This window comes from Astyanax mexicanus, chromosome 4 (assembly GCF_023375975.1).
Source record: "Astyanax mexicanus isolate ESR-SI-001 chromosome 4, AstMex3_surface, whole genome shotgun sequence".
NCBI lineage: Eukaryota > Metazoa > Chordata > Actinopteri > Characiformes > Acestrorhamphidae > Astyanax > Astyanax mexicanus.
The window spans coordinates 18,481,001-18,499,484 of record NC_064411.1 but is presented as its reverse complement, the minus strand read 5'-3'; the positions used below and the strand labels follow the sequence as shown (position 1 = coordinate 18,499,484).

The 18,484-nt window shown below is 36.1% G+C and overlaps 2 protein-coding genes across 2 annotated transcripts in view; both read right to left on the bottom strand.

The window, feature by feature from the left end:
- LOC111197331 (NACHT, LRR and PYD domains-containing protein 12-like) overlaps positions 1-2,805 on the bottom strand; it is a 686,367-nt gene extending 683,562 nt beyond the window's left edge. Inside the window, exon 1 of the mRNA XM_049476987.1 lies at positions 2,721-2,805. The gene's annotated coding sequence lies outside the window, so the exon portion shown is untranslated. The remainder of the gene's footprint in view (positions 1-2,720) is intronic.
- The window catches only part of LOC125801480 (gastrula zinc finger protein XlCGF49.1-like), a 280,269-nt gene that overhangs the window by 210,514 nt on the left and 51,271 nt on the right, over positions 1-18,484 (bottom strand). The gene's annotated exons all lie outside the window — the stretch shown is intronic.

Sequence of the window (18,484 nt, the reverse complement as noted above, 5' to 3'; positions counted from 1 at the left end):
TTTAATAAAGTAAAATCACTTCTTTTACAGGTGTGAATTCCCCTTTCTATTACACCTACCAGCTGGATTTTACTTTCTTTTTCTTCTGTCCTTTTTTTAAATCTGTCAGCAGGGCTGAGAATGAGGAACTGTCTGTATTTTTCTTTTCTTCAGAAAGAAAAAAACCTGTTGGAGCACATTTTACTCACATCAGAACAAAGTCAAGTGTGAATGTAGTTGTGTGAGTGTGAGTGTGTGTACTGAATTCATGCTCCTGTCTTTAATAAAGCTGGGGTCATTAGTGAGTGTGAGTGTAGTTGTGAGTGTGAGTGTAAGTGTAGTTATGTGAGTATAAGTGTAATGGTGTGAGTGTGAGTGTAGTTGTGTGAGTTTAGTTGTGAGTGTAGTTGTGTGAGTATCAGTGGCGCAAAAAGGGTGTATGCAGCCTATGCGATTCCCAGGGGCGCTGCACTAGAGGGGGCAGCAAATCAGTATTTGTGAGTGTGAGTGTAGTGGTGTGAGTGTGAGTGTAAGTGTAGTTGTGAGTGTGAGTGTAGTGGTGTGAGTGTGAGTGTAAGTGTAGTTGTGAGTGTGAGTGTAGTTGTGAGTGTGAGTGTAGTTGTGAGTGTAGATGTGTGAGTGTGAGTGTAGTTGTGAGTGTGAGTGTAGTTGTGTGAGTGTGAGTGTAGTTGTGTGAGTGTGAGTGTAGTTGTGTGAGTGTGAGTGTAGTTGTGAGTGTAGTTGTGAGTATAGTTGTGAGTATAGTTGTGAGTGTGAGTGTAGTTGTGAGTGTAGTTGTGAGTGTAGTTGTGAGTGTGAGTGTAGTTGTGAGTGTGAGTGTAGTTGTGAGTGTAGTTGTGAGTGTAGTTGTGAGAGTGAGGGTGAGTGTGTGTACAGACCTCCTGTTTCTGTATTTAATAAAGCTGGGGACCCAAATCGCTCCAGTTCAGGGGTTGTTTTAACCCACCGGGAGGTTCCACTGATTGGGAGGGAAAGGGGCTCACTTTTCTCAGGGGAACCTGAAGAACAGAAAAAATGGACATGTATAAATGATAGAACATGATCAGTAATATAATAATACTTATGGGTAACGGCTGTTTGAAGTAACCTAGTTTAAACAGTAATACAGAACTGTGGGTTTGTTGTTATAATTTACCCTGCCAGAAAGAATGGAGTCTTTGGGGGCGGAGCTTCTGCTTTATATGTGAATAAAAACACTTAAAAAGTTGAGTTTAAATAACCGGGTAGAACAGTTTACACTACAGCATATTTTAAGTATAACTATTTTAGATTTAAATTAATTAAACTCAAAAGGTTACTTACAGGCATTTAGATTGAACTTACCTAAATGAATAGATTTTCTGTAGTATGCATTACTTAAAAAATGTAGGCAATCACTTGCCTCAAACTCTTGAAGTTCAATCAACTTTTCCGGGTTTACAGTTTTTACATTTTCTCCAAAGTGAGTCTGAGTCTGGTGTGTAAAGAGTGTGCATGCAAATAACCTACACCATTCTTTTCTTTTCATTTTTTACCATTTTTTAGTTTGACTTTTCATGTTGTGTAAATAAATTGTTTGTGTTGCACCCAATTTTTAGATTCTCCCCACTTCATGATCCACCTTACACCCAGAGACCTTATTACACTATTCAGCCTCAGGTAAACCTAAAATCCCCCATACATTACACATATCAAACCCCAGAACCTACTAATAATATTCATATATATAAATATATAAAATATAATAATCTAACCAGCTCAGTGCCGTCCATCTGTTATCAAGCATCAGCCGCTAACTCAGCTCTGAAAACAGCTTCCACCCTCCAACCTTCACTGCTGATCCGGTTAATCACTAGCATTGAGCTGCATTCCAGTTTTCTGACATCAATCACTAAAGACTCCACTGAACTACAGCCATAATCCACATATCATATAAACCCCCAGAAAACAGGGGACAATGACCCCAAAAATACTTCAAAAAGCACCCAGAGACGGATCAAAACAAAGAGCTGGAGAGTTCTGAAGTTTCCAGCATTGAGTCCAGACCCAAATCATACTGAACTCCGGTGAAGAGATCTTAAACCTGATCTTAAAACTGCTGTTGGGAGAAGAAACCCTTCAGATACGAGAGATCTGGAGCAGATTACAGAAGAAGAGTCCAGAGTTCCAGCTGAGAGGTGGAAGAAGCTCCTTAATGGTTACAGGAAACAACTGATTTCAGTGTTTTTTTTTTCAAACGGTGTGCAACCAAATATTATTTTGAGGGTGCCAATAATTTAGTTTGGTCTGATTTTGGAATTTTGTTTGAAATGTTATATATATTTTACATGGTGTTTTTGTGTTTTTTGTGTGTGTCTATTTATAATACTCTCAAAAGAAATCCTTTCAGGGGTGCCAACACTTTTAGTCATGATTGTACTTGAATACTTAAATTTTAGACACTGAACTGTTTCAACCAAACAAAGAAACAAAAAAGGGTTTCCACCTAAACCCACAAACCACTTCCTTATTTTAAGGTTTAATGGAAATAATGAGATTAATAAAAATCTGTCTAATAAAAAGCTAAACATCAGCTTCACCCAAAACAGAGGCATTATTGTTTCACACAGGGATTCTTTTACAACATAGTAAAATTCAACCTACAAACTTCAACAAGACTGCAGGATCAAACTCACTGTGTAAGAAGAAATATATTTTTATAAAAATTACATCATTTAAAGTTAATCAAATATTAATCCTACCTTTATATTTCTGGATTCTGCAGTAAAATCAGTCGTCTGTGTCGTAACGCAGCGTCTCTTTATAAACTGAAGGTCTTTCTGAGGTGTGTATCACATTAACTGGTTAGACTGGTTTTTAGATCGTTTAGTCAGATTTTAGAATGTTTTCAGGTGTGTCTTCATATAAACACAAAACAACACAGCAGAGTCTCCATCTAGTGGGCAGTTATCAGAAAAATCTGTATTAATAGTCAGCAATATTTTTAAAGTATTCCTGAAAGGATAAACTATAACTTTTCACATATAATGTTCCAAAAACATCCTGAAAATGTGTAACATAATAAAGATTTGTATCACAAAGTAACAATGTAATAAATATAAATAACATTTCATATGCAACATTCCTAGTTTCACAAAAACTGGTATCTAAAGTAACTTTCTTTATACTTAAATACAATAATTAAACATACAAAATTACAACATAATAATTACTTTGATTTCACACAGATGAATAATATTAAAATGTTAGTCCTTTTATATTTGAATCCTGGTTCCTTACAGTGTTTCTTCCTCCAGCTCTGAGTGAGTTTTTTTCACAGCCACTGTTTTATTTATATATATATACATATACACACAGACACACACACATATATATATATATATATATATATGTAACAGACTCATTACTACACCCTTCTCAAAACCAGCTGAAGGGCCACGCAGACACAGGGGGGCAGAAGCCATTTTAAAAAGCTTTGATTGGTTAGAACCACTGTCAGTCACTGTCAGTTTGAATTAGTTGCTTTTTATTTTAGTTAATTTATAAAATATATGTTTATTAAATAGTATGTAATGATTTACATGCACCGATTGTCACCCCTGAAGGGTTAGAAGGGCCTCACTGCACACCACTGACAAAAATAAAGATGTCGGGACTAAAGAAAAACATCATTTACCCATAAAAAGTGGCACCTCTCATACCGGATTTACTCTGGACAAAATGTATCAGACACCATACACTGAAATTATTGTATCTACACTATTATTCACTACAGTATTCAAACTAAAAGTAATATTTAAATAAAATACATTAAAAATGCATTTTCTAAAGCATTGCACTTAGGAAAACAAATTTAAAACACATAGGTATATAGTATTATATAACTTTGGCCTGTAAAGTGATAATTGTATAAAGTCAAGAAAAATGCTAAAAGTAAATACCCTATCAGAGCAGTAGAGGGTGCTCCATGCAGGGACTCCACTTTAGTTCAGGTTGAAGGGCGGGGCTTCACACTGGGAAGGAGCTGCAACACTGGATCCTGATGCTCCCATACTACACTCTAGTGTCTGTTTGGTGGAACAGCTCACACTGTAAGCTGTACACAGCACAAGGTGCATTTCCTTCACTCTCCCCATCAAACCTGACTTTCTCCCCAAAAGCTCATTAACAAAATTCCTAAAGCTATCTCAGCTGTACTTACTTCTTATTTATTTAGCTATACATTTACAGACACTGAATATTTCTTATGTCACTACTTCTATAGGCCAAGAACATATATGAATATAATGTATTTAACTGAAACTTGTCTATACAACCAATCATTTATAAAGTAAAATCTTAAAAAATATCAGGGGTGCCCAGCCTTTCTTATACCATCGTAACTATGTGAAATTTAATTGAGTTTTATGTATTATTAGGAACACACATCAGGCATTACAACTGTAGTTATGATTGGAAATAAAATCTCTGTCAGGGATTAACATAATGACTGATTGAGCTCAGTTTCAGAGCCCGCAATAAAATTAGCTATTTTGACTCTGATGTACTGAGCTGTACAGCTTTGTAGTGTTGGAACACAAATAGATTGAAAGAACTCCTCTTGGGTTTTACAGAGATAAACATGTTCAGTAATCCTTGGAAATAAAATATTTTCAGGGATTAAATTAATAACTGATTGAGCTCAATTTCTGAGCCTGGGCCTGCAATAAACTGAGCTCATTCAAATTCAGATCATTGAGAAAATAAACATTCCACAGTAATCAAACAAAATACATTCTAGGTTTTGTAAAGAGAACATATTTGTGCTGTTTAACTTTTTCTCCAGTATAACAACCGCTAAGAAAACCTGAAGCAAGTATCAACGCATGCGCAGAATGCCGCTGACCTGAAACTGCTGGCTTGAATCTGCTGGATTAAATCCGCGGCTCTGCAGACAGACCCTTCTCCAAAGAACCGAGCACTACTTTCCCCTACTGGTGAGTCTAAAAGTACACCACCACTTCCACTTCCATAACCATATTACAGGATGAAAAACTGTATTAATTATCCGGTAAAATAAGCTGTGTTTAGTTCTTCTTGATTGGAGGAAAGGAGCGCTGCCTCCATCTAATATCATTAAAATGTTCTGCCTTTTATATAAATAATCTCTGGCGTGTTTGTGCTTCTAATAATGATATAAAACATTATGTTCTAAAGAACAGATCCTTCTATAAAATCTCTGCAGGTCGTATTATTTGTATTATTTTAAAGCAGTAGTTTATATTAACGCTTCCCTCACGTGCTCTTTATGAGGCTTTGATTCAGATTCCTGTCAACATTAGCCTGTTAGCAGCTAACAGAGTTAGCAGTGAATTAGCTCTCTTTCTCTTATACTGTTTAATAAACTGAGAAAAGAACGAATAATTTATGGATAAATTTATGAGATTAAATAAATTCAGATTAAATTAGTATAATTAAAGGCTGATTTTTGGTCAGTTAGGAAAAAGCTAAATTAGCTAGCTTCCTACCCAAAGTTTCTGAGGAGAAAGAGCATTTATTTTCTGTTTTCTGTGACAAAAAAGTTTTTTAAACGGTTTGGAGAAACTAATTGCCACCATTCTAACAATTCTTCAAATTACTATCTGTTTTAAGCTAATTTGCCTCAGTAAGAGTAAATTATCCTCAAATTTTACCTCAGTTTAGGATCCCAGTTTAATTGTTAGCGTTTTAACATTACTCACACCTTCACTGTTTCTTATAATTCATATATTCTTTTCTTTACAGTCTCTCTCAGTCGGAAATAAAAGCGGATATAATTTTTTTATAATTAGCTATACAGTTCTGTCTTTCAAGCTATTGCATTTTCCTTCTATATCAAATGTTTCAAATGGATAAAGATAATTATAATTCTGAATTTCATCTTGTGCTGTATAATTGATGTAATTGATTTAAAGTCTTTATAAGTTATTGAATAGATCAATATTAGTTTTATTCTCCCAGATATCTGCATTTAATATCACGAATAACTCCCCATCTACAGCAAGTCATCTAATATTTAGATATTTTATATTTTAAATTGTCAGTGTGGTTTAATTGTGAAAAGACAGTGATTGATATTTTAATTTTTTTTAGTTTAATTAATTCATAAATAAAAAACCCAAATGTAGCCAAGCATCCAGTCTTGTTGAATGTCTCAGTTCTAATTATGGTAAATAGGGCCTGCAGAGGTTTTATAGAAGGATCTGTTCTTTAGAACATAATGTTTTATATCATTATAAGAAGCACAAACACATTAGAGGTTATTTATATAAAATGCAGAACATCTTAATGACACTAGATGGAGGCAGTTCTCCTTTATCCCAGCAAGAATAACGTAACTTTTCTGCTTTATTATCACAGTGTACACGTGCAGCAGTCACATCAGAGAACATGCAATGCAAACTGTATTATGTAGTTATTTATTTACAAAAAAAAATTAACACTATTCTCATTTTTCATTGAATAGGACACAAACGCAATGCTTGTTCGACAACAACATATATTTGGTTATATATAAGTGAGTGTTATAAAATTCTTCTGGTATTTAAAGTGTTAAAATATAATGAGAATATTATGCACAATTTAGTATATTCTATAATAGCAGTAATTATAATAAAATATTTGCAAAACAAAACTGCAAACTGTTTTTTTTTATAAACATGGAACACTGCTGAGATCATGTAAAGGAAAAGTATTTAGGACATTAAATAATTTTAATATGAATTACACATGACATTTTTAACGTCGATATGAATTTATCTAGACAGTCACTTTTAAATTTAAATATTTTAAATTTTAAATTTAAATAAAAAAATTAATATTAATGTACGTGTACACAACTTTCTTTATGTTTGAACAATTACCAGAGATACTTTTTATTGTTATGATTTTAAAATTGTCCTGTTGAAGATATTTCACACAACAGTTCAGAAGACATTGTTTAGCTGTTTAATGCGTTTGAACTTGTATTTAAGTTGTAAATGATTTAGGGGCTGCTGGGTCTGAATAGAACAGAAGTATTGGGAATAAATAAATAAGGATCATTATGCAAAATAAGGTTTATACAGGTCCTCAGATACACACTGATAATTACAATAAATGTGACTATTTCATTAATCTTTTTTGATCAAATAATCAGTGTTTGCTAAAAAAAATGCATTTATAATTATAATAATTATAGCACAAAAAATCATACATAAATAATGTGCATTTATATGTAAGTAGCAGCTGTTCACTGAGGCTGTGTAATGAACAGTAAAAAATTATGAGCCTCCATAAATACAGTAAGTTAAATGTTCAAACCATGTTCAGATCAGCTCAGAGGAGATCAGTTATTCTGTTCTTCTTCTTCTTCTTTTTTTTCTTCTGTTGAGGCAGTGAATTTACTTTGCAGTGCTATTTACAGAGTAGCAGGTGTTCTGAGGAATTATGTTACCATGCTGATCTGTGCTACCCTAGTGTATATTTAAAGGTAAAAATACAAAAAAGCGCCATAATAGAATATTCTCTTGGCAGGAGTGTAGGGAGGATAACTGAATAGCCCAAATCACTGTATAGGTGTGAAGTTAAGGTACAAAAAGGTGATTAAAAACAGTTTTTCTTTTGTTTATTTTAAATTGTTTATTATTATTATTTATTATTTGTTTAATTGAGATTTACTTTTATGTAACCCTTAAACAAATAATGACAGTGACCTCAGGCTGTTTAATGCAGTCATGGAAAACAGAATCATCATGAAAGACTCATGAAAACATTATAAAATGTGGGTCGGAGCATGCGCAGTGAGGGGATGAGCACTTTTGGACGGGTAGCAGAACTCGGCAGAACACTGGTCTGAAAACTGGGGGTTTTACAGCTATGTGGGAGAAATTTCAGACTCATGAATATTCAAACCTTTCATTCACCCCTGTGATATGATTGGCTGACAATAGCAAATAACCAACAGAAGCTCCGCCCACCCAGTGCCTATTCGCTCTGAGAGAGTGAGAGGGCGGGGCTTAGAGAGAGGCAGGTGAGACGCAGGTGAAGGAAGAAGTGAAAGTAAGTTCAGTCTCCTCCATTAGAAGAGGACAGAAGTCCGGATTCACTCGGTAAGTTCAGAACTTATGTTCAGAGAATGTAGAACAGAACCGTGTAGCTTAAAGTCAGAACCGGTTCTAAAGGTTCCTCAGATCCAGAACCGGTTCTTTAAGCTCAGCTCAGTGTCCGATTCCACTGGAAGAACCAGGATCAGCATGGAGATCTGAACCGGGCCTGGATCAGACCTGGACCTGGTCTAGATCAGACCGGCTGGAGAACAATCAGCTGTAACAGATCAATAATGCTGTAAACTGAAGAGAAATGCGCAGATATAGATTGATATTTATTGATCACAGTGTAGTTTATGCTGTTTAAAGCGCATTACTGCTTAATGTGGACTTTGATCTGTTGGGGAGATAAAAACACGGAGCTGCTATAAAGGCGTGTTTATATGCAGTAGCGCTGTTTAACCAGCAGGGGGAGCAACGGAGCTCAAGATCACGTGATGTGTTAGTGTTTTTACTCCTGCTGTTTTATATTATACTTAAATAATCTCTCTATTCTGATTCAGTAACATAATAATAATATCATTATTAATAATAGAACTGTGTGTATATTTATAATGTTGTGTAATGCAGTAATATTACTAATAATAATTAAATTATAATAATTATAATAACAATAAATGTTTCTGTAATCTGTAGAATAATGTATAATGAGGGTAAATCACACTGTTATGTATCGTTCTCTGTTTGTTTTGTTTTGTTAGTTTATCAGGTTTTGTTTAATGCAGTTCTGATGATAATGTCATTATTGTAAGAATAAAGGTTTTATTGTAACGGCTGATCTGTTCTCAGGGGTCGGTGTTCAGCTGTGTGTGTATGAAGAAGAGTAAATGATGGATCTTCAGAACTCCAGCAGTGGAGGAGGACCTCCTGTCCTAAAGTGAGTAAATTAAGTGATGGGTTTAATATGTAAAGTAGTTTTGTATTGTAATGGTTTCAGCTCTAATCCTGGAGCTGTGATCTGCATATTTTACAGTTTTAAAATATTGAGAACAGAGTTTCTCCTGGACCAGAGTCAGAACCCTGTGCTGTATTTAAACACAGAGAAACACTTAACAAACCAGCCAGTTATTCTTATAGTAGAATGTGTTTCTAATCAGTATTTAAAGTACATATCTGACTTTAATATCTAATTGTTAATATAAATAATATGTTTCTTCTGGCACAGGAACAGTATTAGGTAGTTGCTGAGGGGATTTTATGCTGTTGCTAGGTGGTTGCTATGGTATGGGATGGTTGCATATTTATGTTAAAAATATGGTCCATATATTTTAACATAAATGTGACGATTTGCTCAAAATCTGGATCGGATTAGTCTGTAGTGAAAGTGAACTCTGAACCAGATCCATTGTGAGGATCCGTCTCGGATTTTACCACACGCTGTCTGGGTTTACATTAGCATTAGAAATGAGGAAATCCTGATGTGCTGCATGTATATAGATCAGATGGAAGTGATTGGGTTTGTTATTAAAGCTGTGGAATGAAGCTTCTCACAGAAAGACTTGTTCTATTCTGTTCTGATCTGTATCTCTGTTAGAGTTCAGTATAAAAATATACCTTTTAGTTTATAATACAGTATAATTGTGTAATTGTGTAACTCTTACCAATACATGTTATTAACTAGTCACAGATCTATAAAATACATATAGTAAACATGATCTAATCAGGTGATGACATTGTGACATCATAAAAAACACAAAAATATATTCAACAGTATTGTTAAAGAAATTAAAATATGTATATTTATTAGATGAGCGTTTTTCAGTTTGGGGCAGCTGACAGAAAGCTTCGGGACGCTTCTGGGACGGTTATGAAGAAGTTAGTCTGGAACCTGTGAATAAGTTTTAGTAAAGGAACACATTACTCCACACTTTACTCTCATCATGGATCATCATGAAGATCTGTTTTCAGGGAGAAGAGAGCAGCATCTCCAGCCCCCAGTGGAGTGTCTATGAAGAGTGACCGGTCCATGGGGGATCCTCCAGGGTTCAGCAGTGGAGGAGGAAGCTCTGGGTCTCGGTACATCACTGCACTAAACTACTGTTCTGTTCTGAGAGTGAAGCTCTTCAGTTCCTGATCTTTATTAAAGATGTGCTGTGTGTTGGAGTTTCACTGTGTAAATGCTGGAGTTTCACTGTGTTTAATGTTAACAGAACTGAAACCCAGAGAGGAGCTTCTCCAGAACCCAGCTGTGTTTCTATGAAGAGTGACGCGTCCATCATTATTCCTCCTGGTTTCAGCAGTGAAGATATGACCTCTGACCCACAGTGAGTGAAACATCAAAAATTTACTGATTTTTACTATAATTTACCTTTTTAAACCATATAACACACACACACACAGTTTTTCTGTATGTAATGATCGTTGTACACAGCTGGGTGTGATGGGGAGGCGGGGTTTAGATTAGACTGACTGACTTCAACAATGAGAGTAAATTACAATATCAGCTACAGGTTGGAGAATTACACATATATCTATATTAGGGGTGTGTGATACTGATAATAACTATCAAAATATTTTTTTATTTTGTCATATAAAAAATATAATAAAATATTGAACAGTGCACCATGTGACCTGCCAGATATCCTTGAATAAATGCATCAGTGTTAGATTGGCAAAACTAAATTATATTTATACAAGATATATATCAATCAAATTAAAACATTAATTGTATTAATCACAACAATATCCTGTGAAGGGACAACAATCATTGTGCAGTGTGTTGTGTCTGGCAGACTAGATTATTCTTTGTTTTATTGTTAATGTCAGTATAAATGAGAATATTTTAATGTGCTGAGTAACTGATTTTAACTGAGAGCTTTAATGGAGGAAATAAACTCTAGAGTAGCTCCATATTCCACCTTTAACAGAATGAAAAGAAAAAACATGCTTTCACAGCTGTGTGTGTGAGTGTGTGCGCGTGTGTGTGTGTGTGTGCGCGTGTGTGAGCGAGCGAGCATAGGGGAAAGAGAGAGAGAGAGAGATTTGGAGGAAAATGAAGCGTGAATGAAAAACCCACAATGGTCACAGAAATAACTTGAACGTGACAAAAGTAATAATTAATAAATAATATTCTATGAAAATAAATATATGAAAATCTGACATTGATTTTGAACTGTGTGTGACCCCGAGAACATTCAGATGATTATATTTATTTATATAAAAACACTTAAATAAATAATAGCTCGACTACGCCACCTGTGGAATTTCACCTCTGGAAATATGGTTCAAATACACCTTTATAGCACACAGGTTCATTTGAGAGGAAATAAAATTTACTGGCGGCCAAATTCTTTTAAAATGTTACCATCAAATGTCAATTTAAATTATGCACACTTGGGCTATTTAGGCTAGGTTCACAGTTGAGAATACACAAATCACACACACACTACAAAACCTCCAATAAAGATGACTCCATCACAGCAACCCCAGTGTAAGAGAAGTGAAGAGGAAAAGGAAACTCCCAAGAGGATAACCAGTCAGCCCAAAGGAGAACTTGTGCTGAAGTTCTATTAACAGAGTAAAAATAGACAGATGGTTAATAATTTATATCACAGGTTATACCAGTTGACCCAAGCCAGTATCAATAACGAAACACATAATTCAACACCAAAACCCAGGTACAAACAGGGTTGACCCAATAACACAATATTAAACAAAATAATAACCAAAAAAATATCAGGATAAAAAAAATATAAAATCCAAATGAAAATAAAGAAGAGAAACAAAATTAATAATTCAACCCCATGGACTAGATACAGAATTAGAGCAGTCAATTATAAAATATCAAATCGGATTAAATACAATATAGGCAAAACAGCCCAGGCCAAACACCAGCCTAGGCAAAACAGCAGCAGACAATAGGGAAGAGCGGATCGGAGCGGAGCGGAGTCCAGTCGAGCCGAGCGGAGAACTTATCTGCAGCACGATAAGATTAATATTTTCATAGTAACAGTGCAGTTCGTGCACGTTATGGATATTAACCGTGTACCCAGCCACAGGATAGTTCTGTATGTAGCAAGTGGAAGTGAATAAAATACAGCGAAAAAAAACATCACCAAACGGCAGTGAATGCCAGGACTAGTTATTGCTTTAAACAATGAGACGAATCCGGTACTGAAGCTCAGTTCATTTTGCCGCTGAGACGAACTGAGCACATTTGGCTAAATTCTGCACGGATTATGCAGAGTCTAAGCCAGTGCTGCCGTACATCAGCGGATCTCAGGCAGAGCCTTCATGCTATCTGGGTCAGCTTGCCGCACGCACCGGTGACGGGCGAAGCCAATGACCAAGTTAAAATATTAATTCTACAGAGTCTAGCGAATATAGTTAGTTACATAACTACACTAATGTTAGCTAACAAACCAAGCTAGCTATAAAATCCAACCGAGATTAAATGGTTCGCCTAAGATCTTGATAATTAATCAAATAAAATGCACACAGACACGTAGGGGAGGGAAAAACAGCCAGCAAACTTACCGAAAAAACTGCAAAGAACTTTGTCCAGAATGTCTGTTGGAGCAATTAACAGCAGAACACGACATTATTAATACAACAATCTAAATTCAGTTTAGCTAATAAAAAATAATAACGGTAGTACAGTTAGCTAGCTAAACGTTTGACTAACTACTAGTACTAGTCTACTGCTTGACGTAAGGGGAAAAAAGAACATGATGCAGGTTCTGCTGACGGTCTGTTATTGGTCCCGCCCCGGCTAGGTGTAACCCAGCCCTTTTTTCAATAACCACACCTTTTTAAATAGAGCTGAATAACGCTATAAAAAACGAATTCTGTGGGAATATAAAAAAAATTGACAATATAAGCAGAGGTTACACTAGCTGTTGCATTTAAATAAAGGAGGTAGAATTACAGTATATTAGAAAAAAACGTGATTGAAAGTTGTCTGTTTTGCCATTGAAACCTATGGGGGTGGGTGGAGTTACACAGCTTTCTGCAGCCGAACAGCAGGGGGCGCCCGACCTGTGGTGGCTTCACTTTTGAGAGACAATGCTCTGTCCAGCTATACACAGTCTATGATTTATACAAATAAGGAAAAAAGTATTTTAAATAAAGGAGCCCTTAACCCCACAACTAAGCAAACCCACCTTTAAGCTGGAATCAATATAAATACTTGCTTTAGGTCACCCTACTTTCAGTATCTGAAGTAATAGACTCATTTCATGCAAAAATCTACAAAACAAACAATCCCCATTAAAACAAAAGAGCCCAGAAAAACTTCTAAAGAGATTAAAGGTGAATCTTAAGCTCGAGGAGCATCAGTGTCAGATCACACCATCTCAATCCTATTGAGCATCTTTGGAAGGAGCTGAAACATAAAGCCGTCTGGAAAAGGCTCTTTCAAACCTGAGACAGCAGGAGCAGATAACTCATGAGGAGTGGACCAAAATACCTGCTGAGAGCTGCAGGAATCGTTTAATTGCAGTGATTACCTTAAAAGGTTGTGCAACTAAATATTAAATTAATGGTTACAATTTTTTATGCCCAGGCCTGTTTCATGAGATTTTTATATATATTTTAAATAATTCTGTTAAAGCATGGCTGAAAAGCAATATTTGACTTTCATATGTTCATTTTCATAGCATTTTTATTTATTATTACTTTTCTAGTTATTATTAGATTCTAGTTATTTCTGTGACCAATGTGGGTTTTTCTTTCATTAACCGCGGGGTACCAACAGTTTTGTCCATGTGTGTATGTGTGCTCTGTTCTGTCCTCTTTTATACTAAATTAAACACAATTAATGCTACTTCTGCTGAAATTGCTCTGCTAACGTATCTAAAATATTATTGATGGTAAACTAAAGCTTATATAAGCGCTGAATCGTTTCTCCTAACTGTACGAAAAATGTTCTCCACTCAAATCTTTATGACACAGAGCACATCAGCACCATCTGGTGGCCAAAACCACAAAGTGCTTTATGTGTCTGGTGGAAATTTTTCTAAATTTCTAATTATTGATTCAAAAACTGTGTTCAGTGCATTTAAACCATGCTGTTTATTGTTTCTTTAATATCATTGAATAAAACTTCATCTGTTATGCATATATTTATCATCTCAGTTGCTGGGGTGAGTGCATACATCCAGTAATGGGAGAATGTGTTTTAGTACAATACATAGACCAGTAATGTATTAAGAATGAATTATAATACACTTTAAAACATATTATGTTAATTGAAATTCTGGAAAACATTTTAGCTGGTTTCTTTCTAATTACATTTACATTGCTGCTGAGCTACTGAGCTACAGCTACTGATTGCTCACCTGAATGTTTGAGTATAAATACCCCTCAGTTTCAGCTATTAGTTGCTGAGTATTGAATCTAGGTTCCCTAGCTCTTCTACAACACATATCTCTTTGTTATTGTGCCTTATCGTTTATTGACCCCTTTCTGTTTTACTGTTTACCCTTTTTGCCTTGCTCAGTTTATTGTTTGTTGCTTTCTGTTGCTTGTTATTAGACCACCCTTCTGCTTATTCCACTTCTGTCTATTTCTCTGTGTACCAACCCTGCTTTCTCCTCTCTACTGGTATGTTGTTTGTTTATGCTGGCTTTATGTTACTGACCCTGCCTGCTTTAGACTATCCTTATCTGCTTGTCCCTTTTGTTAGTAAACTGATTAAACTGTTTGACTCATCAGACTTATCAGCGTGTGTCTCTCTTGGTTCTGGTATTCCTGATACATTTATTTACATTTTATTTTAATTACAGATTAATCTTTTCTTTGTATCTGTTATTTGCTGCTATTCTTTATTTTATTAATAATCTCACCATATTTTATTGAAACACGTTTTTTTTAGATCAGCTGATTCAATAATGTGGACTACAGTGTGGCTTTTCTGTTCATCCACAGTGAGAAGAAAAAAAACTTTTCCAGAAAAGAACTGGACCACATATTCAAGGTTAGTACTGAACCATAAATATGATGGGAATTATTTATTTTACATATAAATTTAACTTTACTTTAAAATTTTGATAATACCTTTTACAGATCAGAGCATCCATAACTCCTTTTCTCCTCAGATCAGTGTCATCATCTCTCTCTCTGTACTGTAAGAGCTTTACTGATTCTCTGATGTTTGTTCTTAATCAGAAACTGCAGGAGAAGTTTATCTCTCTAGTGAAGAACGAGCTGAACACATTCAAGAAGCTCCTGAGTCCAGATTACCCAGCATGCTCTGAGGGAGAGGAGGATGATGATCAGAAGGAGGGGGTGCTGAAGGTCACACTGCACATCCTGAGGAACATGAATCAGACAGACATCGCCAACACACTAGAGAGCAGTAAGAGTTCTGGGTCATGAGAATGGGGACCAACTAGTGCTAATTTATTTTCTCAGAGGAGTTCTGCTTTTCAAATTAGAATAATAAGCAATAGTTATCTGGATTTTGTAATTACAATATATTGTGTCACAGCATCAAATGTATCCTTAAACCTTACAATTATCTACTGTATCAAAGTTGTTCTACACAGGGGTCTTTCATGAAGATCACAGCTAATTACATTTTCCTTATTCTCTTCCTCTGTTATCAGAATTGGCCCCAGCATGCCAAAGAAAGCTCAAATCCAAGCTGAGAGATAAATATCAGAGAATTAATGAAGGAATCTCAGGCCATGTAAAGTCAGCACTTCTGAATGAGATCTACACAGAGCTCTACATCACAGGGGGCGATGGAGGAGATGTCAATCAGGAACATGAGGTGAAACAGATGGAAGCTGCATCCAGGAAAAAAACAACACAGGAAAAACCAATCAAATGCAACGACATCTTCAAACCATTACCAGAACAGAAACAACCCATCAGAACTGTACTGACTAAAGGAGTTGCTGGAATTGGAAAAACAGTCTCTGTGCAGAAGTTCATTCTGGACTGGTCTGAAGGAAAAGTAAATCAGGACATTCTCTTCATATTTCCACTTCCTTTTAGAGAGCTGAATCTGATGAAGGAGAAGAAGCTCAGTCTGGTGAATCTTCTTCAGAGCTTTTTTCCAGAAACACAAGATTTAAAACCAAGACATTATAAGAGCTACAAGATCATGTTCATTTTTGATGGTCTGGATGAGTGTCGACTGCCTCTGAATTTCCAGAACAATGAGAACTTGGTGAATATAGAAGAGCTAACCTCAGTGGATGTTCTGCTGACGAACCTCATCAAGGGGAATCTGCTTCCCTCTGCTCTCCTCTGGATCACCTCTCGACCAGCAGCGGCCAATCAGATCCCTACTGAGTGTTTTGACCAGGTAACAGAAGTGCGGGGTTTCAGTGACCCTCAGAAACAGGAGTACTTCAGTAAGAGGATCAGTGATAAGGACCTGGCCAACAAAGTCTTCACACACATCAGGTCTTCAAGAAGCCTCTACATCATGTGCCACATACCGGTCTTCTGCTGGATTACAGCCACTGTTCTAGAGAGAATGCTGAGTGAAGCTGAGAGTGGAGAAATTCCCAAAACCCTGACGCAGATGTTCACACACTTCCTGATCTTTCAGATCAAACTCAAGAACCAGAAGTACAGTGGGAATAGTGACATTGATCCTCAGCAGACCAGAACAAGTATCCTGGCTCTGGGGAAACTGGCATTCCAGCAGCTGGAGAAAAGAAACCTGATCTTCTATGAGGAAGATCTAAGAGAGAGTGGTATCGATTTTAGAGAAGTGTCCATGTACTCAGGAGTGTGTACCCAGATCTTCAGGGAGGAACATGAGCTGCACCTGGGGAAGGTCTTCAGCTTTGTACATCTGAGCGTTCAGGAGTTTCTTGCTGCTTTATATGCATTTCTCTGCTTCATTGACAGAAGCTTTTTGAATCAGCAAACCACTAAAAACCAAAACACTGAACTATCTGCAATCTTCAGCAAGTCAACGATGACTAAATTCCTCAGCAGTGCCATAGACAGAGCCTTACAGAGTGAGAGTGGACACCTGGACTTGTTTCTTCGTTTCCTTCTGGGTCTCTCACTGGAGTCTAATCAGACTCTATTACAAGTCGTACTCACACAGACAGAGAGGATCTCTCACAGCAACAAAAAAACAGTCAAATACATCAAGAAGAAGATTGAGGAGAACTCATCTCCAGAGAAATCCATCAATCTGTTCCACTGTCTGAATGAACTGAATGATCATTCTCTGGTGCAGGAAGTGCAGAAATACCTGAGTGGAGGTGGTGAGCGTCGTCTTCAACAGGCCAGGCTCTCTCCTGCTCAGTGGTCAGCTCTGGCGTTTGTGTTGGTGAACTCAGAAGAAGAGCTGGAGGAGTTTAACCTCAGTAAATATCATCCATCAGAGGAGTGTCTTCTGAGGCTGCTGCCAGTAGTTAAAATATCCAGAAGAGCCATGTGAGTATTTTTATTCAGGCCTTCACACAGTTTTTAATCAACTGCTGATGTGTAGAATGAGTTTCCATTCAATCACTGGTGGATTCACATTATTCACATATAAGCATGCATTATCCTTTGTGTGTAATAATAATTAAATCATCATTTAATGTTAACAGTACATGGAGTTTCTGTCTTAGACTGATTAAATACAATCTTTAAAAAGGTTTTGGGCAAGTTATATGTTTTTGTTAAATTAAATGCACATCTCTTGCAGACAGACAGACAGACAGACAGACAGATAGATAGATAGATAGATAGATACTAAATTACACATAAGGATGTGCAAGGTTAGTCTAAGCAGGATGTTATTTCCAGGTTGGCAAAGGGGAGGAGTCATAAACATCTCTTCCTGCTCAGACTTTTCCATGCCCTTTAATTTGACATGGTACTGCATCTACAGACTAAATACAAAAAAGAGTAATTGTACTCTTTTATGCTCATTTACTTTTTTTCTTTTAACTTTTATGTATGTATGTATGTGTATGTATGTATGTATGTGTGTATGTATGTTTGTATGTATGTATGCATGTATGATAGGACATTTTAAAAGAACCACATATATGTTGTTACTTGCAGAAAAAAATGAATAAAAGAAATAAGCTAGGTCCAGCATTCTCTGTGGTAAAGCACAGCACACACTCTGGTTTTCTACACTCTCAGCATAGCTATACACATAAAAGGGCTGTGCACCTACTGTAAGGAGCTCTTAAAGGGACAGTATACATAATACTGAATACTGGTGGTTGCATATTTTCACCAGGCCATTTAAATCTTAAGTTCTTGTCCCTATTGTAAGCATGTGTGCAATAACAAACACTTCCTGAGTCCAATCCAATTCACCATGCACTCTTTATTCCAGCGCCCCCCCTTAGCTTTATCTCCCCTCAAATATCAAGTATATAATAGTATTTTAAATGACACCATTAATAATTGCATTTTACATTTCTTACATTCATTATTCTATTTACATTTAAATATCCACTATAAAAACTTGTTTTAAGAAGAACAAA